The following is a 22,367-nucleotide window of genomic DNA, read 5'->3' as shown; positions in this document are numbered from 1 at the left end:
CATGCCCACAGAGTCGGTGCTCACGCCCACAGAGTCGGTGTTCACTCCCACAGAGTCGGTGCTCACGCCCACAAAGACGGTGTTCACCCCCACAGAGTCGGTGTTCACGCCCACAGAGTCGGTGTTCGCGCCCACAGAGACGGTGTTCACCCCAACAGAGTCGGTGCTCACGCCCACAGAGTCGGTGTTCACCCCCACAGAGACGGTGTTCACCCCAACAGAGTCGGTGCTCACGCCCACAAAGACGGTGTTCACCCCCACAGAGTCGGTGTTCACGCCCACAGAGTCGGTGTTCACTCCCACAGAGTCGGTGCTCACGCCCACAGAGTCGGTGTTTACCCCCACAGAGTCGTTGCTCATGCCCACAGAGTCGGTGTTCACTCCCACTGAGTCGGTGTTCACCCCCACAGAGTCGGTGTTCACTCCCACAGAGTCGGTGTTCACTCCCACAGAGTCGGTGCTCACCCCCACAGAGTCGGTGTTCACTCCCACAGAGTCGGTGCTCACGCCCACAGAGTCGGTGTTCACCCCCAGAGAGTCGGTGCTCACGCCCACACAGTCGGTGTTCACGCCCACAGAGTCGGTGCTCACCCCCACAGAGTCGGTGTTCACCCCCACAGAGTCGGTGCTCACGCCCACAGAGTAGATGCTCACGCCCACAGAGACGGTGTTCACCCCCACACAGTCGGTGTTCACGCCCACAGAGTAGGTGCTCACGCCCACAGAGTCGGTGTTCACGCCCACACAGTCGGTGTTCACTCCCACAGAGTCGGTGCTCACCCCCACAGAGTAGGTGCTCACGCCCACAGAGTCGGTGTTAACGCCCACACAGTCGGTGTTCACTCCCACAGAGTCGGTGCTCACGCCCACAGAGACGGTGTTCACTCCCACAGAGTCGGTGCTCACGCCCACAGAGTAGGTGCTCACGCCCACAGAGTGGGTGTTCACTCCCACAGAGTCGGTGCTCACCCCCACAGAGTCGTTGCTCACGCCCACAGAGTCGGTGTTCACGCCCACAGAGTCGGTGTTCACCCCCACAGAGTCGGTGTTCACTCCCACAGAGTCGGTGTTCACGCCCACACAGTCGGTGCTCACGCCCACAGAGTGGGTGCTCACGCCCACAGAGTCGGTGTTCACGCCCACAGAGACGGTGTTCACCCCAACAGAGTCGGTGCTCACGCCCACAGAGTGGGTGCTCACGCCCACAGAGTCGGTGTTCACCCCCAGAGAGCTGGTGTTCACCCCCACAGAGTCGGTGTTCACCCCCACAGAGTCGGTGCTCACGCCCACAGAGTCGGTGTTCACTCCCACAGATTCGGTGTTCACGCCCACACAGTCGGTGCTCATGCCCACAGAGTCGGTGCTCACGCCCACAGAGTCCGTGTTCACGCCCACAGAGTGGGTGCTCACGCCCACAGAGTCGGTGTTCACGCAAACAGAGTCGGTGTTCACTCCCACAGAGTCGGTGCTCACGCCCACAGAGACGGTGCTCACCCCCACAGAGACGGTGTTCACTCCCACAGAGTCGTTGCTCACGCCCACAGAGACGGTGTTCACCCCCACAGAGTCGGTGTTCACTCCCACAGAATCGGTGCTCACGCCCACAGAGACGGTGTTCACCCCCACAGAGTCGGTGTTCACGCCCACAAAGTGGGTGTTCACCCCCACACAGTCGGTGTTGACGCCCACAGAGTCGGTGCTCACGCCCACAGAGTGGGTGCTCACGCCCACAGAGTCGGTGCTCACCCCCACAGAGTCGGTGCTCACGCCCACAGAGACGGTGTTCAATCCCACAGAGTCGGTGCTTACGCCCACACAGTCGGTGCTCACGGCCACAGAGTCGGTGCTCACGGCCACAGAGTCGGTGCTCACGGCCACAGAGTCGGTGCTCACGGCCACAGAGTCGGTGTTCACTCCAACAGAGTCGGTGCTCACGCCCACAGAGACGGTTTTCACCCCCACAGAGTCGGTGTTCACTCCCACAGAGTCCGTGCTCACCCCCACAAAGTCGGTGTTCACGCCCACACAGTCGGTGTTCACGCCCACACAGTCGGTGCTCACGCCCACAGAGTTGGTGTTCACTGCCACAGAGTCGGTGCTCACCCCCACAGAGTCGGTGTTCACCCCCACAGAGTCGGTGTTCACGCCCACAGAGTCGGTGTTCACCCCCAGAGAGTCGGTGCTCACCCCCACAGAGTCGGTGTTCACTCCCACAGAGTCGGTGTTCACGCCCACAGAGACGGTGTTCACTCCCACAGAGTCGGTGCTCACGCCCAAAGAGTCGGTGCTCACGCCCACAGAGTCTGTGTTCAAGCCCACAGAGTCGGTGCTCATGCCCACAGAGTCGGTGTTCACTCCCACAGAGTCGGTGTTCACGCCCAAACAGTCGGTGCTCATGCCCACACAGTCGGTGCTCACGCCCACAGAGTCGGTGTTCACTCCCACAGAGTAGGTGCTCACGCCCACAGAGACGGTGTTCACCCCAACAGAGTCGGTGCTCACGCCCACAGAGACGGTGTTCACTCCCACAGAGTCGGTGCTCACGCCCACAGAGTCGGTGTTCACGCCCACAGAGTCGGTGTTCACGCCCACAGAGTCGGTGCTCACGCCCACAGAGTCGGTGTTCACTCCCACAGAATCGGTGCTCACGCCCACAGAGACGGTGTTCACCCCCACAGAGTCGGTGTTCACGCCCACAAAGTGGGTGTTCACCCCCACACAGTCGGTGTTGACGCCCACAGAGTCGGTGCTCACGCCCACAGAGTGGGTGCTCACGCCCACAGAGTCGGTGCTCACCCCCACAGAGTCGGTGCTCACGCCCACAGAGACGGTGTTCAATCCCACAGAGTCGGTGCTCACGCCCACACAGTCGGTGCTCACGGCCACAGAGTCGGTGTTCACGCCCACACAGTCGGTGTTCACGCCCACACAGTCGGTGCTCAAGCCCACAGAGTCGGTGTTCACTGCCACAGAGTCGGTGCTCACCCCCACAGAGTCGGTGTTCACCCCCACAGAGTCGGTGTTCATGCCCACAGAGACGGTGTTCACCCCCACAGAGTCGGTGCTCACGCCCACAGAGTCGGTGTTCACCCCCAGAGAGTCGGTGCTCACCCCCACAGAGTCGGTGTTCACTCCCACAGAGTCGGTGTTCACGCCCACAGAGACGGTGTTCACTCCCACAGAGTCGGTGCTCACGCCCAAAGAGTCGGTGCTCACGCCCACAGAGTCGGTGTTCAAGCCCACAGAGTCGGTGCTCACGCCCACAGAGTCGGTGTTCACGCCCACAGAGTCGGTGTTCACGCCCAAACAGTCGGTGCTCATGCCCACAGAGTCGGTGCTCACGCCCACAGAGTCGGTGTTCACTCCCACAGAGTAGGTGCTCACGCCCACAGAGACGGTGTTCACCCCCACAGAGTCGGTGCTCACGCCCACAGAGACGGTGTTCACTCCCACAGAGTCGGTGCTCACGCCCACAGAGTCGGTGTTCACTGCCACAGAGTCGGGGCTCACCCCCACAGAGTCGGTGTTCACCCCCACAGAGTCGGTGTTCATGCCCACAGAGACGGTGTTCACCCCCACAGAGTCGGTGCTCACGCCCACAGAGTCGGTGTTCACCCCCAGAGAGTCGGTGCTCACCCCCACAGAGTCGGTGTTCACTCCCACAGAGTCGGTGCTCACCCCCACAGAGTCGGTGTTCACTCCCACAGAGTCGGTGTTCACGCCCACAGAGACGGTGTTCACTCCCACAGAGTCGGTGCTCACGCCCAAAGAGTCGGTGCTCACGCCCAAAAAGTCGGTGCTCACGCCCACAGAGTCGGTGTTCAAGCCCACAGAGTCGGTGCTCACGCCCAAACAGTCGGTGCTCATGCCCACAGAGTCGGTGCTCACGCCCACAGAGTCGGTGTTCACTCCCACAGAGTCGGTGCTCACGCCCACAAAGACGGTGTTCACCCCCACAGAGTCGGTGTTCACGCCCACAGAGTCGGTGTTCGCGCCCACAGAGACGGTGTTCACCCCAACAGAGTCGGTGCTCACGCCCACAAAGACGGTGTTCACCCCCACAGAGTCGGTGTTCACGCCCACAGAGTCGGTGTTCACTCCCACAGAGTCGGTGCTCACGCCCACAGAGTCGGTGTTTACCCCCACAGAGTCGTTGCTCATGCCCACAGAGTCGGTGTTCACTCCCACAGAGTCGGTGTTCACCCCCACAGAGTCGGTGTTCACTCCCACAGAGTCGGTGTTCACTCCCACAGAGTCGGTGCTCACCCCCACAGAGTCGGTGTTCACTCCCACAGAGTCGGTGCTCACGCCCACAGAGTCGGTGTTCACCCCCAGAGAGTCGGTGCTCACGCCCACACAGTCGGTGTTCACGCCCACAGAGTCGGTGCTCACCCCCACAGAGTCGGTGTTCACGCCCACAGAGTAGATGCTCACGCCCACAGAGACGGTGTTCACCCCCACACAGTCGGTGTTCACGCCCACAGAGTAGGTGCTCACGCCCACAGAGTCGGTGCTCACCCCCACAGAGTAGGTGCTCACGCCCACACAGTCGGTGTTCACTCCCACAGAGTCGGTGCTCACGCCCACAGAGACGGTGTTCACTCCCACAGAGTCGGTGCTCACGCCCACAGAGTGGGTGCTCACGCCCACAGAGTCGGTGTTCACTCCCACAGAGTCGGTGCTCACCCCCACAGAGTCGTTGCTCACGCCCACAGAGTCGGTGTTCACGCCCACAGAGTCGGTGTTCACCCCCACAGAGTCGGTGTTCACTCCCACAGAGTCGGTGTTCACGCCCACACAGTCGGTGCTCACGCCCACAGAGTCGGTGTTCACGCCCACAGAGTCGGTGCTCACGCCCACAGAGTCGGTGTTCACGCCCACAGAGTCGGTGTTCACGCCCACACAGTCGGTGCTCACGCCCACAGAGTCGGTGTTCACGCCCACACAGTCCGTGTTCACGCCCACAGAGTTTGTGCTCACGCCCACAGAGTCGGTGTTCACGCCCACTGAGTGGGTGCTCACGCCCACAGAGTCGGTGTTCACGCAAACAGAGTCGGTGTTCACTCCCACAGAGTCGGTGCTCACGCCCACAGAGACGGTGTTCACCCCCACAGAGACGGTGTTCACTCCCACAGAGTCGGTGCTCACGCCCACAGAGACGGTGTTCACCCCCACAGAGTCGGTGCTCACGCCCACAGAGTGGGTGCTCACGCCCACAGAGTCGGTGTTCACGCCCACAGAGACGGTGTTCACCCCAACAGAGTCGGTGCTCACGCCCACAGAGTGGGTGCTCACGCCCACAGAGTCGGTGTTCACCCCCACAGAGCTGGTGTTCACCCCCACAGAGTCGGTGTTCACCCCCACAGAGTCGGTGCTCACGCCCACAGAGTCGGTGTTCACCCCCACAGAGTCGGTGCTCACGCCCACAGAGTCGGTGTTCACCCCCACAGAGTCGGTGCTCACGCCCACAGAGTCGGTGTTCACGCCCACAGAGTCGGTGTTCACGCCCAAACAGTCGGTGCTCACGCCCACAGAGTCGGTGTTCACGCCCACACAGTCGGTGCTCACGCCCACAGAGTCAGTGTTCACGCCCAAAGAGTCGGTGTTCACGCCCACAGAGTCGGTGTTCACGCCCACAGAGTCGGCTTTCACGCCCACAGAGGCGGTGCTCACGCCCACAGAGTCGGTGTTCACTCCCACAGAATCGGTGCTCACGCCCACAGAGACGGTGTTCACCCCCACAGAGTCGGTGTTCACGCCCACAAAGTGGGTGTTCACCCCCACACAGTCGGTGTTCACGCCCACAGAGTCGGTGCTCACGCCCACAGAGTGGGTGCTCACGCCCACAGAGTGGGTGCTCACGGCCACAGAGTCGGTGCTCACGGCCACAGAGTCGGTGTTCACTCCCACAGAGTCGGTGCTCACGCCCACAGAGACGGTTTTCACCCCCACAGAGTCGGTGTTCACTCCCACAGAGTCCGTGCTCACCCCCACAAAGTCGGTGTTCACGCCCACACAGTCGGTGTTCACGCCCACACAGTCGGTGCTCACGCCCACAGAGTCGGTGTTCATGCCCACAGAGACGGTGTTCACCCCCACAGAGTCGGTGCTCACGCCCACAGAGTCGGTGTTCACCCCCAGAGAGTCGGTGCTCACCCCCACACAGTCGGTGTTCACTCCCACAGAGTCGGTGTTCACGCCCACAGAGACGGTGTTCACTCCCACAGAGTCGGTGCTCACGCCCACAGAGTCGGTGCTCACGCCCACAGAGTCGGTGTTCACCCCCACAGAGTCGGTGTTCACCCCCACAGAGTCGGTGCTCACGCCCACAGAGTCGGTGTTCACCCCCACAGAGTCGGTGCTAACGCCCACAGAGTCGGTGTTTACGCCCACAGAGTCGGTGTTCACGCCCAAACAGTCGGTGCTCACGCCCACAGAGTCGGTGTTCACGCCCACACAGTCGGTGCTCACGCCCACAGAGTCGGTGTTCACGCCCACAGAGTCGGTGCTCACGCCCACAGAGTCGGTGTTCACGCCCACAGAGTCGGTGTTCACGCCCACAGAGTCGGTGCTCACGGCCACAGAGTCGGTGTTCACTCCCACAGAGTCGGTGCTCACGCCCACAGAGACGGTGTTCACCCCCACAGAGTCGGTGCTCACGCCCACAGAGTCGGTGTTTACGCCCACAGAGTCGGTGTTCACGCCCACAGAGTCGGTGTTCACGCCCAAACAGTCGGTGCTCACGCCCACAGAGTCGGTGTTCACGCCCACACAGTCGGTGCTCACGCCCACAGAGTCAGTGTTCACGCCCAAAGAGTCGGTGTTCACGCCCACAGAGTCGGTGTTCACGCCCACAGAGTCGGTGTTCACGCCCACAGAGTCGGTGCTCACGCCCACAGAGTCGGTGTTCACTCCCACAGAATCGGTGCTCACGCCCACAGAGACGGTGTTCACCCCCACAGAGTCGGTGTTCACGCCCACAAAGTGGGTGTTCACCCCCACACAGTCGGTGTTCACGCCCACAGAGTCGGTGCTCACGCCCACAGAGTGGGTGCTCACGCCCACAGAGTGGGTGCTCACGGCCACAGAGTCGGTGCTCACGGCCACAGAGTCGGTGTTCACTCCCACAGAGTCGGTGCTCACGCCCACAGAGACGGTTTTCACCCCCACAGAGTCGGTGTTCACTCCCACAGAGTCCGTGCTCACCCCCACAAAGTCGGTGTTCACGCCCACACAGTCGGTGTTCACGCCCACACAGTCGGTGCTCACGCCCACAGAGTCGGTGTTCATGCCCACAGAGACGGTGTTCACCCCCACAGAGTCGGTGCTCACGCCCACAGAGTCGGTGTTCACCCCCAGAGAGTCGGTGCTCACCCCCACAGAGTCGGTGTTCACTCCCACAGAGTCGGTGTTCACGCCCACAGAGACGGTGTTCACTCCCACAGAGTCGGTGCTCACGCCCACAGAGTCGGTGCTCACGCCCACAGAGTCGGTGTTCACCCCCACAGAGTCGGTGTTCACCCCCACAGAGTCGGTGCTCACGCCCACAGAGTCGGTGTTCACCCCCACAGAGTCGGTGCTAACGCCCACAGAGTCGGTGTTTACGCCCACAGAGTCGGTGTTCACGCCCAAACAGTCGGTGCTCACGCCCACAGAGTCGGTGTTCACGCCCACACAGTCGGTGCTCACGCCCACAGAGTCGGTGTTCACGCCCACAGAGTCGGTGCTCACGCCCACAGAGTCGGTGTTCACGCCCACAGAGTCGGTGTTCACGCCCACAGAGTCGGTGCTCACGGCCACAGAGTCGGTGTTCACTCCCACAGAGTCGGTGCTCACGCCCACAGAGACGGTGTTCACCCCCACAGAGTCGGTGTCACGCCCACAGAGACGGTGTTCACTCCCACAGAGTCGGTGCTCACGCCCACAGAGACGGTGTTCACCCCCACAGAGTCGGTGCTCACGCCCACAGAGTGGGTGCTCACGCCCACAGAGTGGGTGCTCACGCCCACAGAGTCGGTGTTCACCCCCAGAGAGACGGTGTTCACTCCCAAAGAGTCGGTGTTCACGCCCACAGAGACGGTGTTCACCCCCACAGAGTCGGTGCTCACGCCCACAGAGTCGGTGTTCACCCCCACAGAGTCGGTGCTCACGCCCACAGAGTCGGTGTTCACCCCCACAGAGTCGGTGCTCACGCCCACAGAGTCTGTGTTTACGCCCACAGAGTCGGTGTTCACGCCCAAACAGTCGGTGCTCACGCCCACAGAGTCGGTGTTCACGCCCACACAGTCGGTGCTCACGCCCACAGAGTCGGTGTTCACGCCCAAAGAGTCGGTAATCACGCCCACACAGTCGGTGTTCACGCCCACAGAGTCGGTGTTCACGCCCACAGAGTCGGTGCTCACGCCCACAGAGTCGGTGTTCACCCCCACAGAGTCGGTGCTCACGCCCACAGAGTCTGTGTTTACGCCCACAGAGTCGGTGTTCACGCCCAAACAGTCGGTGCTCACGCCCACAGAGTCGGTGTTCACGCCCACACAGTCGGTGCTCACGCCCACAGAGTCGGTGTTCACGCCCAAAGAGTCGGTGCTCACGCCCACAGAGTCGGTGTTCACGCCCACAGAGTCGGTGTTCACGCCCACAGAGTCGGTGCTCACGCCCACAGAGTCGGTGTTCACTCCCACAGAATCGGTGCTCACGCCCACAGAGACGGTGTTCACCCCCACAGAGTCGGTGTTCACGCCCACAAAGTGGGTGTTCACCCCCACACAGTCGGTGTTCACGCCCACAGAGTCGGTGCTCACGCCCACAGAGTGGGTGCTCACGCCCACAGAGTCGGTGCTCACCCCCACAGAGTCGGTGCTCACGCCCACAGAGACGGTGTTCAATCCCACAGAGTCGGTGCTCACGCCCACACAGTCGGTGCTCACGGCCACAGAGTCGGTGCTCACGGCCACAGAGTCGGTGCTCACGGCCACAGAGTCGGTGTTCACTCCCACAGAGTCGGTGCTCACGCCCACAGAGACGGTTTTCACCCCCACAGAGTCGGTGTTCACTCCCACAGAGTCCGTGCTCACCCCCACAAAGTCGGTGTTCACGCCCACAAAGTCGGTGTTCACGCCCACACAGTCGGTGTTCACGCCCACACAGTCGGTGCTCACGCCCACAGAGTCGGTGTTCACTGCCACAGAGTCGGGGCTCACCCCCACAGAGTCGGTGTTCACCCCCACAGAGTCGGTGTTCATGCCCACAGAGACGGTGTTCACCCCCACAGAGTCGGTGCTCACGCCCACAGAGTCGGCGTTCACCCCCAGAGAGTCGGTGCTCACCCCCACAGAGTCGGTGTTCACGCCCACAGAGTAGGTGCTCACCCCCACAGAGTCGGTGTTCACGCCCACACAGTCGGTGTTCACTCCCACAGAGTCGGTGCTCACCCCCACAGAGTAGGTGCTCACGCCCACAGAGTCGGTGTTAACGCCCACACAGTCGGTGTTCACTCCCACAGAGTCGGTGCTCACGCCCACAGAGACGGTGTTCACTCCCTCAGAGTCGGTGCTCACGCCCACAGAGTGGGTGCTCACGCCCACAGAGTGGGTGTTCACTCCCACAGAGTCGGTGCTCACCCCCACAGAGTCGTTGCTCACGCCCACAGAGTCGGTGTTCACGCCCACAGAGTCGGTGTTCACCCCCACAGAGTCGGTGTTCACTCCCACAGAGTCGGTGTTCACGCCCACACAGTCGGTGCTCACGCCCACAGAGTCGGTGTTCACGCCCACAGAGTCGGTGCTCACGCCCACAGAGTCGGTGTTCACGCCCACAGAGTCGGTGTTCACGCCCACACAGTCGGTGCTCACGCCCACAGAGTCGGTGTTCACGCCCACACAGCCGGTGCTCACGCCCACAGAGTCGGTGTTCACGCCCACAGAGTCGGTGTTCACGCCCACAGAGACGGTGTTCACTCCCACAGAGTCGGTGCTCACGCCCACAGAGACGGTGTTCATACCCACAGAGTCGGTGCTCACGCCCACAGAGTGGGTGCTCACGCCCACAGAGTCGGTGTTCAAGCCCACAGAGACGGTGTTCACCCCAACAGAGTCGGTGCTCACGCCCACAGAGTGGGTGCTCACGCCCACAGAGTCGGTGTTCACCCCCAGAGAGCTGGTGTTCACCCCCACAGAGTCGGTGTTCACGCCCACAGAGTGGGTGCTCACGCCCACAGAGTGGGTGCTCACGCCCACAGAGTCGGTGTTCACCCCCAGAGAGACGGTGTTCACTCCCAAAGAGTCGGTGTTCACGCCCACAGAGACGGTGTTCACCCCCACAGAGTCGGTGCTCACGCCCACAGAGTCGGTGTTCAACCCCACAGAGTCGGTGCTCACGCCCAAAGAGTCGGTGTTCACCCCCACAGAGTCGGTGCTCACGCCCACAGAGTCTGTGTTTACGCCCACAGAGTCGGTGTTCACGCCCAAACAGTCGGTGCTCACGCCCACAGAGTCGGTGTTCACGCCCACACAGTCGGTGCTCACGCCCACAGAGTCGGTGTTCACGCCCAAAGAGTCGGTGCTCACGCCCAAAGAGTCGGTGTTCACGCCCACAGAGTCGGTGTTCACGCCCACAGAGTCGGTGCTCACGCCCACAGAGTCGGTGTTCACCCCCACAGAGTCGGTGCTCACGCCCACAGAGTCTGTGTTTACGCCCACAGAGTCGGTGTTCACGCCCAAACAGTCGGTGCTCACGCCCACAGAGTCGGTGTTCACGCCCACACAGTCGGTGCTCACGCCCACAGAGTCGGTGTTCACGCCCAAAGAGTCGGTGCTCACGCCCACAGAGTCGGTGTTCACGCCCACAGAGTCGGTGTTCACGCCCACAGAGTCGGTGCTCACGCCCACAGAGTCGGTGTTCACTCCCACAGAATCGGTGCTCACGCCCACAGAGACGGTGTTCACCCCCACAGAGTCGGTGTTCACGCCCACAAAGTGGGTGTTCACCCCCACACAGTCGGTGTTCACGCCCACAGAGTCGGTGCTCACGCCCACAGAGTGGGTGCTCACGCCCACAGAGTCGGTGCTCACCCCCACAGAGTCGGTGCTCACGCCCACAGAGACGGTGTTCAATCCCACAGAGTCGGTGCTCACGCCCACACAGTCGGTGCTCACGGCCACAGAGTCGGTGCTCACGGCCACAGAGTCGGTGCTCACGGCCACAGAGTCGGTGTTCACTCCCACAGAGTCGGTGCTCACGCCCACAGAGACGGTTTTCACCCCCACAGAGTCGGTGTTCACTCCCACAGAGTCCGTGCTCACCCCCACAAAGTCGGTGTTCACGCCCACAAAGTCGGTGTTCACGCCCACACAGTCGGTGTTCACGCCCACACAGTCGGTGCTCACGCCCACAGAGTCGGTGTTCACTGCCACAGAGTCGGGGCTCACCCCCACAGAGTCGGTGTTCACCCCCACAGAGTCGGTGTTCATGCCCACAGAGACGGTGTTCACCCCCACAGAGTCGGTGCTCACGCCCACAGAGTCGGCGTTCACCCCCAGAGAGTCGGTGCTCACCCCCACAGAGTCGGTGTTCACGCCCACAGAGTAGGTGCTCACCCCCACAGAGTCGGTGTTCACGCCCACACAGTCGGTGTTCACTCCCACAGAGTCGGTGCTCACCCCCACAGAGTAGGTGCTCACGCCCACAGAGTCGGTGTTCACGCCCACAGAGTCGGTGTTCACCCCCAGAGAGACGGTGTTCACTCCCAAAGAGTCGGTGTTCACGCCCACAGAGACGGTGTTCACCCCCACAGAGTCGGTGCTCACGCCCACAGAGTCGGTGTTCACCCCCACAGAGTCGGTGCTCACGCCCACAGAGTCGGTGTTCACCCCCACAGAGTCGGTGCTCACGCCCACAGAGTCTGTGTTTACGCCCACAGAGTCGGTGTTCACGCCCAAACAGTCGGTGCTCACGCCCACAGAGTCGGTGTTCACGCCCACACAGTCGGTGCTCACGCCCACAGAGTCGGTGTTCACGCCCAAAGAGTCGGTAATCACGCCCACACAGTCGGTGTTCACGCCCACAGAGTCGGTGTTCACGCCCACAGAGTCGGTGCTCACGCCCACAGAGTCGGTGTTCACCCCCACAGAGTCGGTGCTCACGCCCACAGAGTCTGTGTTTACGCCCACAGAGTCGGTGTTCACGCCCAAACAGTCGGTGCTCACGCCCACAGAGTCGGTGTTCACGCCCACACAGTCGGTGCTCACGCCCACAGAGTCGGTGTTCACGCCCAAAGAGTCGGTGCTCACGCCCACAGAGTCGGTGTTCACGCCCACAGAGTCGGTGTTCACGCCCACAGAGTCGGTGCTCACGCCCACAGAGTCGGTGTTCACTCCCACAGAATCGGTGCTCACGCCCACAGAGACGGTGTTCACCCCCACAGAGTCGGTGTTCACGCCCACAAAGTGGGTGTTCACCCCCACACAGTCGGTGTTCACGCCCACAGAGTCGGTGCTCACGCCCACAGAGTGGGTGCTCACGCCCACAGAGTCGGTGCTCACCCCCACAGAGTCGGTGCTCACGCCCACAGAGACGGTGTTCAATCCCACAGAGTCGGTGCTCACGCCCACACAGTCGGTGCTCACGGCCACAGAGTCGGTGCTCACGGCCACAGAGTCGGTGCTCACGGCCACAGAGTCGGTGTTCACTCCCACAGAGTCGGTGCTCACGCCCACAGAGACGGTTTTCACCCCCACAGAGTCGGTGTTCACTCCCACAGAGTCCGTGCTCACCCCCACAAAGTCGGTGTTCACGCCCACAAAGTCGGTGTTCACGCCCACACAGTCGGTGTTCACGCCCACAAAGTCGGTGTTCACGCCCACACAGTCGGTGTTCACGCCCACACAGTCGGTGCTCACGCCCACAGAGTCGGTGTTCACTGCCACAGAGTCGGGGCTCACCCCCACAGAGTCGGTGTTCACCCCCACAGAGTCGGTGTTCATGCCCACAGAGACGGTGTTCACCCCCACAGAGTCGGTGCTCACGCCCACAGAGTCGGCGTTCACCCCCAGAGAGTCGGTGCTCACCCCCACAGAGTCGGTGTTCACGCCCACAGAGTAGGTGCTCACCCCCACAGAGTCGGTGTTCACGCCCACACAGTCGGTGTTCACTCCCACAGAGTCGGTGCTCACCCCCACAGAGTAGGTGCTCACGCCCACAGAGTCGGTGTTAACGCCCACACAGTCGGTGTTCACTCCCACAGAGTCGGTGCTCACGCCCACAGAGACGGTGTTCACTCCCTCAGAGTCGGTGCTCACGCCCACAGAGTGGGTGCTCACGCCCACAGAGTGGGTGTTCACTCCCACAGAGTCGGTGCTCACCCCCACAGAGTCGTTGCTCACGCCCACAGAGTCGGTGTTCACGCCCACAGAGTCGGTGTTCACCCCCACAGAGTCGGTGTTCACTCCCACAGAGTCGGTGTTCACGCCCACACAGTCGGTGCTCACGCCCACAGAGTCGGTGTTCACGCCCACAGAGTCGGTGCTCACGCCCACAGAGTCGGTGTTCACGCCCACAGAGTCGGTGTTCACGCCCACACAGTCGGTGCTCACGCCCACAGAGTCGGTGTTCACGCCCACACAGCCGGTGCTCACGCCCACAGAGTCGGTGTTCACGCCCACAGAGTCGGTGTTCACGCCCACAGAGACGGTGTTCACTCCCACAGAGTCGGTGCTCACGCCCACAGAGACGGTGTTCATACCCACAGAGTCGGTGCTCACGCCCACAGAGTGGGTGCTCACGCCCACAGAGTCGGTGTTCAAGCCCACAGAGACGGTGTTCACCCCAACAGAGTCGGTGCTCACGCCCACAGAGTGGGTGCTCACGCCCACAGAGTCGGTGTTCACCCCCAGAGAGCTGGTGTTCACCCCCACAGAGTCGGTGTTCACGCCCACAGAGTGGGTGCTCACGCCCACAGAGTGGGTGCTCACGCCCACAGAGTCGGTGTTCACCCCCAGAGAGACGGTGTTCACTCCCAAAGAGTCGGTGTTCACGCCCACAGAGACGGTGTTCACCCCCACAGAGTCGGTGCTCACGCCCACAGAGTCGGTGTTCACCCCCACAGAGTCGGTGCTCACGCCCAAAGAGTCGGTGTTCACCCCCACAGAGTCGGTGCTCACGCCCACAGAGTCTGTGTTTACGCCCACAGAGTCGGTGTTCACGCCCAAACAGTCGGTGCTCACGCCCACAGAGTCGGTGTTCACGCCCACACAGTCGGTGCTCACGCCCACAGAGTCGGTGTTCACGCCCAAAGAGTCGGTGCTCACGCCCAAAGAGTCGGTGTTCACGCCCACAGAGTCGGTGTTCACGCCCACAGAGTCGGTGCTCACGCCCACAGAGTCGGTGTTCACCCCCAAAGAGTCGGTGCTCACGCCCACAGAGTCTGTGTTTACGCCCACAGAGTCGGTGTTCACGCCCAAACAGTCGGTGCTCACGCCCACAGAGTCGGTGTTCACGCCCACACAGTCGGTGCTCACGCCCACAGAGTCGGTGTTCACGCCCAAAGAGTCGGTGCTCACGCCCACAGAGTCGGTGTTCACGCCCACAGAGTCGGTGTTCACGCCCACAGAGTCGGTGCTCACGCCCACAGAGTCGGTGTTCACTCCCACAGAATCGGTGCTCACGCCCACAGAGACGGTGTTCACCCCCACAGAGTCGGTGTTCACGCCCACAAAGTGGGTGTTCACCCCCACACAGTCGGTGTTCACGCCCACAGAGTCGGTGCTCACGCCCACAGAGTGGGTGCTCACGCCCACAGAGTCGGTGCTCACCCCCACAGAGTCGGTGCTCACGCCCACAGAGACGGTGTTCAATCCCACAGAGTCGGTGCTCACGCCCACACAGTCGGTGCTCACGGCCACAGAGTCGGTGCTCACGGCCACAGAGTCGGTGCTCACGGCCACAGAGTCGGTGTTCACTCCCACAGAGTCGGTGCTCACGCCCACAGAGACGGTTTTCACCCCCACAGAGTCGGTGTTCACTCCCACAGAGTCCGTGCTCACCCCCACAAAGTCGGTGTTCACGCCCACAAAGTCGGTGTTCACGCCCACACAGTCGGTGTTCACGCCCACACAGTCGGTGCTCACGCCCACAGAGTCGGTGTTCACTGCCACAGAGTCGGGGCTCACCCCCACAGAGTCGGTGTTCACCCCCACAGAGTCGGTGTTCATGCCCACAGAGACGGTGTTCACCCCCACAGAGTCGGTGCTCACGCCCACAGAGTCGGCGTTCACCCCCAGAGAGTCGGTGCTCACCCCCACAGAGTCGGTGTTCACGCCCACAGAGTAGGTGCTCACCCCCACAGAGTCGGTGTTCACGCCCACACAGTCGGTGTTCACTCCCACAGAGTCGGTGCTCACCCCCACAGAGTAGGTGCTCACGCCCACAGAGTCGGTGTTAACGCCCACACAGTCGGTGTTCACTCCCACAGAGTCGGTGCTCACGCCAACAGAGACGGTGTTCACTCCCACAGAGTCGGTGCTCACGCCCACAGAGTGGGTGCTCACGCCCACAGAGTCGGTGTTCACGCCCACAGAGTCGGTGTTCACGCCCACAGAGACGGTGTTCACTCCCACAGAGTCGGTGCTCACGCCCACAGAGACGGTGTTCACCCCCACAGAGTCGGTGCTCACGCCCACAGAGTGGGTGCTCACGCCCACAGAGTCGGTGTTCACGCCCACAGAGACGGTGTTCACCCCAACAGAGTCGGTGCTCACGCCCACAGAGTGGGTGCTCACGCCCACAGAGTCGGTGTTCACCCCCAGAGAGCTGGTGTTCACCCCCACAGAGTCGGTGTTCACGCCCACAGAGTGGGTGCTCACGCCCACAGAGTGGGTGCTCACGCCCACAGAGTCGGTGTTCACCCCCAGAGAGACGGTGTTCACTCCCAAAGAGTCGGTGTTCACGCCCACAGAGACGGTGTTCACCCCCACAGAGTCGGTGCTCACGCCCACAGAGTCGGTGTTCACCCCCACAGAGTCGGTGCTCACGCCCAAAGAGTCGGTGTTCACCCCCACAGAGTCGGTGCTCACGCCCACAGAGTCTGTGTTTACGCCCACAGAGTCGGTGTTCACGCCCAAACAGTCGGTGCTCACGCCCACAGAGTCGGTGTTCACGCCCACACAGTCGGTGCTCACGCCCACAGAGTCGGTGTTCACGCCCAAAGAGTCGGTGTTCACGCCCACAGAGTCGGTGTTCACGCCCACAGAGTCGGTGCTCACGCCCACAGAGTCGGTGTTCACCCCCACAGAGTCGGTGCTCACGCCCACAGAGTCTGTGTTTACGCCCACAGAGTCGGTGTTCACGCCCAAACAGTCGGTGCTCACGCCCACAGAGTCGGTGTTCACGCCCACACAGTCGGTGCTCACGCCCACAGAGTCGGTGTTCACGCCCAAAGAGTCGGTGCTCACGCCCACAGAGTCGGTGTTCACGCCCACAGAGTCGGTGTTCACGCCCACAGAGTCGGTGTTCACGCCCACAGAGTCGGTGCTCACGCCCACAGAGTCGGTGTTCACTCCCACAGAATCGGTGCTCACGCCCACAGAGACGGTGTTCACCCCCACAGAGTCGGTGTTCACGCCCACAAAGTGGGTGTTCACCCCCACACAGTCGGTGTTCACGCCCACAGAGTCGGTGCTCACGCCCACAGAGTGGGTGCTCACGCCCACAGAGTCGGTGCTCACCCCCACAGAGACGGTGTTCAATCCCACAGAGTCGGTGCTCACGCCCACACAGTCGGTGCTCACGGCCACAGAGTCGGTGCTCACGGCCACAGAGTCGGTGCTCACGGCCACAGAGTCGGTGTTCACTCCCACAGAGTCGGTGCTCACGCCCACAGAGACGGTTTTCACCCCCACAGAGTCGGTGTTCACTCCCACAGAGTCCGTGCTCACCCCCACAAAGTCGGTGTTCACGCCCACAAAGTCGGTGTTCACGCCCACACAGTCGGTGTTCACGCCCACACAGTCGGTGCTCACGCCCACAGAGTCGGTGTTCACTGCCACAGAGTCGGGGCTCACCCCCACAGAGTCGGTGTTCACCCCCACAGAGTCGGTGTTCATGCCCACAGAGACGGTGTTCACCCCCACAGAGTCGGTGCTCACGCCCACAGAGTCGGCGTTCACCCCCAGAGAGTCGGTGCTCACCCCCACAGAGTCGGTGTTCACGCCCACAGAGTAGGTGCTCACCCCCACAGAGTCGGTGTTCACGCCCACACAGTCGGTGTTCACTCCCACAGAGTCGGTGCTCACCCCCACAGAGTAGGTGCTCACGCCCACAGAGTCGGTGTTAACGCCCACACAGTCGGTGTTCACTCCCACAGAGTCGGTGCTCACGCCAACAGAGACGGTGTTCACTCCCACAGAGTCGGTGCTCACGCCCACAGAGTGGGTGCTCACGCCCACAGAGTGGGTGTTCACTCCCACAGAGTCGGTGCTCACCCCCACAGAGTCGTTGCTCACGCCCACAGAGTCGGTGTTCACGCCCACAGAGTCGGTGTTCACCCCCACAGAGTCGGTGTTCACTCCCACAGAGTCGGTGTTCACGCCCACACAGTCGGTGCTCACGCCCACAGAGTCGGTGTTCACGCCCACAGAGTCGGTGCTCACGCCCACAGAGTCGGTGTTCACGCCCACAGAGTCGGTGTTCACGCCCACACAGTCGGTGCTCACGCCCACAGAGTCGGTGTTCACGCCCACAGAGTCGGTGTTCACGCCCACAGAGTCGGTGTTCACGCCCACAGAGTCGGTGCTCACTCCCACAGAGTCGGTGCTCACGCCCACAGAGACGGTGTTCACCCCCACAGAGTCGGTGCTCACGCCCACAGAGTGGGTGCTCACGCCCACAGAGTCGGTGTTCACCCCCAGAGAGCTGGTGTTCACCCCCACAGAGTCGGTGTTCACCCCCACAGAGTCGGTGCTCACGCCCACAGAGTCGGTGTTCACTCCCACAGAGTCGGTGTTCACGCCCACACAGTCGGTGCTCATGCCCACAGAGTCGGTGCTCACGCCCACAGAGTCCGTGTTCACGCCCACAGAGTCGGTGCTCACGCCCACAGAGTCGGTGTTCACGCCCACAGAGTGGGTGCTCACGCCCACAGAGTCGGTGTTCACGCAAACAGAGACGGTGTTCACTCCCACAGAGTCGTTGCTCACGCCCACAGAGACGGTGTTCACCCCCACAGAGTCGGTGTTCACTCCCACAGAATCGGTGCTCACGCCCACAGAGACGGTGTTCACCCCCACAGAGTCGGTGTTCACGCCCACAAAGTGGGTGTTCACCCCCACACAGTCGGTGTTGACGCCCACAGAGTCGGTGCTCACGCCCACAGAGTGGGTGCTCACGCCCACAGAGTCGGTGCTCACCCCCACAGAGTCGGTGCTCACGCCCACAGAGACGGTGTTCAATCCCACAGAGTCGGTGCTCACGCCCACACAGTCGGTGCTCACGGCCACAGAGTCGGTGCTCACGGCCACAGAGTCGGTGTTCACTCCCACAGAGTCGGTGCTCACGCCCACAGAGACGGTTTTCACCCCCACAGAGTCGGTGTTCACTCCCACAGAGTCCGTGCTCACCCCCACAAAGTCGGTGTTCACGCCCACACAGTCGGTGTTCACGCCCACACAGTCGGTGCTCACGCCCACAGAGTTGGTGTTCACTGCCACAGAGTCGGTGCTCACCCCCACAGAGTCGGTGTTCACCCCCACAGAGTCGGTGTTCACGCCCACAGAGTCGGTGTTCACCCCCAGAGAGTCGGTGCTCACCCCCACAGAGTCGGTGTTCACTCCCACAGAGTCGGTGTTCACGCCCACAGAGACGGTGTTCACGCCCACAGAGTGGGTGTTCACCCCCACACAGTCGGTGTTCACGCCCACAGAGTCGGTGCTCAAGCCCACAGAGTGGGTGCTCACGCCCACAGAGTCGGTGCTCACCCCCACAGAGTCGGTGCTCACGCCCACAGAGACGGTGTTCAATCCCACAGAGTCGGTGCTCACGCCCACACAGTCGGTGCTCACGGCCACAGAGTCGGTGCTCACGGCCACAGAGTCGGTGCTCACGGCCACAGAGTCGGTGCTCACGGCCACAGAGTCGGTGTTCACTCCCACAGAGTCGGTGCTCACGCCCACAGAGACGGTTTTCACCCCCACAGAGTCGGTGTTCACTCCCACAGAGTCCGTGCTCACCCCCACAAAGTCGGTGTTCACGCCCACACAGTCGGTGTTCACGCCCACACAGTCGGTGCTCACGCCCACAGAGTCGGTGTTCACTGCCACAGAGTCGGGGCTCACCCCCACAGAGTCGGTGTTCACCCCCACAGAGTCGGTGTTCATGCCCACAGAGACGGTGTTCACCCCCACAGAGTCGGTGCTCACGCCCACAGAGTCGGCGTTCACCCCCAGAGAGTCGGTGCTCACCCCCACAGAGTCGGTGTTCACGCCCACAGAGTAGGTGCTCACCCCCACAGAGTCGGTGTTCACGCCCACACAGTCGGTGTTCACTCCCACAGAGTCGGTGCTCACCCCCACAGAGTAGGTGCTCACGCCCACAGAGTCGGTGTTAACGCCCACACAGTCGGTGTTCACTCCCACAGAGTCGGTGCTCACGCCCACAGAGACGGTGTTCACTCCCACAGAGTCGGTGCTCACGCCCACAGAGTGGGTGCTCACGCCCACAGAGTGGGTGTTCACTCCCACAGAGTCGGTGCTCACCCCCACAGAGTCGTTGCTCACGCCCACAGAGTCGGTGTTCACGCCCACAGAGTCGGTGTTCACCCCCACAGAGTCGGTGTTCACTCCCACAGAGTCGGTGTTCACGCCCACACAGTCGGTGCTCACGCCCACAGAGTCGGTGTTCACGCCCACAGAGTCGGTGCTCACGCCCACAGAGTCGGTGTTCACGCCCACAGAGTCGGTGTTCACGCCCACACAGTCGGTGCTCACGCCCACAGAGTCGGTGTTCACGCCCACACAGCCGGTGCTCACGCCCACAGAGTCGGTGTTCACGCCCACAGAGTCGGTGTTCACGCCCACAGAGACGGTGTTCACTCCCACAGAGTCGGTGCTCACGCCCACAGAGACGGTGTTCACCCCCACAGAGTCGGTGCTCACGCCCACAGAGTGGGTGCTCACGCCCACAGAGTCGGTGTTCACGCCCACAGAGACGGTGTTCACCCCAACAGAGTCGGTGCTCACGCCCACAGAGTCGGTGTTCACCCCCAGAGAGCTGGTGTTCACCCCCACAGAGTCGGTGTTCACCCCCACAGAGTCGGTGCTCACGCCCACAGAGTCGGTGTTCACTCCCACAGAGTCGGTGTTCACGCCCACACAGTCGGTGCTCATGCCCACAGAGTCGGTGTTCACGCCCACAGAGTCGGTGCTCACGCCCACAGAGTCGGTGTTCACGCCCACAGAGTGGGTGCTCACGCCCACAGAGTCGGTGTTCACGCAAACAGAGTCGGTGTTCACTCCCACAGAGTCGGTGCTCACGCCCACAGAGACGGTGTTCACCCCCACAGAGACGGTGTTCACTCCCACAGAGTCGTTGCTCACGCCCACAGAGACGGTGTTCACCCCCACAGAGTCGGTGTTCACTCCCACAGAAGCGGTGCTCACGCCCACAGAGACGGTGTTCACCCCCACAGAGTCGGTGTTCACGCCCACAAAGTGGGTGTTCACCCCCACACAGTCGGTGTTGACGCCCACAGAGTCGGTGCTCACGCCCACAGAGTGGGTGCTCACGCCCACAGAGTCGGTGCTCACCCCCACAGAGTCGGTGCTCACGCCCACAGAGATGGTGTTCAATCCCACAGAGTCGGTGCTCACGCCCACACAGTCGGTGCTCACGGCCACAGAGTCGGTGCTCACGGCCACAGAGTCGGTGTTCACTCCCACAGAGTCGGTGCTCACGCCCACAGAGACGGTTTTCACCCCCACAGAGTCGGTGTTCACTCCCACAGAGTCCGTGCTCACCCCCACAAAGTCGGTGTTCACGCCCACACAGTCGGTGTTCACGCCCACACAGTCGGTGCTCACGCCCACAGAGTTGGTGTTCACTGCCACAGAGTCGGTGCTCACCCCCACAGAGTCGGTGTTCACCCCCACAGAGTCGGTGTTCACGCCCACAGAGTCGGTGTTCACCCCCAGAGAGTCGGTGCTCACCCCCACAGAGTCGGTGTTCACTCCCACAGAGTCGGTGTTCACGCCCACAGAGACGGTGTTCACTCCCACAGAGTCGGTGCTCACGCCCAAAGAGTCGGTGCTCACGCCCACAGAGTCGGTGTTCAAGCCCACAGAGTCGGTGCTCACGCCCACAGAGTCGGTGTTCACGCCCACAGAGTCGGTGTTCACGCCCAAACAGTCGGTGCTCATGCCCACAGAGTCGGTGCTCACGCCCACAGAGTCGGTGTTCACTCCCACAGAGTGGGTGCTCACGCCCACAGAGTCGGTGTTCACGCAAACAGAGTCGGTGTTCACTCCCACAGAGTCGGTGCTCACGCCCACAGAGACGGTGTTCACCCCCACAGAGACGGTGTTCACTCCCACAGAGTCGTTGCTCACGCCCACAGAGACGGTGTTCACCCCCACAGAGTCGGTGTTCACTCCCACCGAATCGGTGCTCACGCCCACAGAGACGGTGTTCACCCCCACAGAGTCGGTGTTCACGCCCACAAAGTGGGTGTTCACCCCCACACAGTCGGTGTTGACGCCCACAGAGTCGGTGCTCACGCCCACAGAGTGGGTGCTCACGCCCACAGAGTCGGTGCTCACCCCCACAGAGTCGGTGCTCACGACCACAGAAACGGTGTTCAATCCCACAGAGTCGGTGCTCACGCCCACACAGTCGGTGCTCACGGCCACAGAGTCGGTGCTCACGGCCACAGAGTCGGTGTTCACTCCCACAGAGTCGGTGCTCACGCCCACAGAGACGGTTTTCACCCCCACAGAGTCGGTGTTCACTCCCACAGAGTCCGTGCTCACCCCCACAAAGTCGGTGTTCACGCCCACACAGTCGGTGTTCACGCCCACACAGTCGGTGCTCACGCCCACAGAGTTGGTGTTCACTGCCACAGAGTCGGTGCTCACCCCCACAGAGTCGGTGTTCACCCCCACAGAGTCGGTGTTCACGCCCACAGAGTCGGTGTTCACCCCCAGAGAGTCGGTGCTCACCCCCACAGAGTCGGTGTTCACTCCCACAGAGTCGGTGTTCACGCCCACAGAGACGGTGTTCACTCCCACAGAGTCGGTGCTCACGCCCAAAGAGTCGGTGCTCACGCCCACAGAGTCGGTGTTCAAGCCCACAGAGTCGGTGCTCACGCCCACACAGTCGGTGTTCAC

The sequence above is a fragment of the Odontesthes bonariensis genome, chromosome 9 (assembly GCF_027942865.1).
Source record: "Odontesthes bonariensis isolate fOdoBon6 chromosome 9, fOdoBon6.hap1, whole genome shotgun sequence".
In the NCBI taxonomy this organism is placed as follows: domain Eukaryota; kingdom Metazoa; phylum Chordata; class Actinopteri; order Atheriniformes; family Atherinopsidae; genus Odontesthes; species Odontesthes bonariensis.
This window is presented reverse-complemented; position numbering follows the sequence as displayed.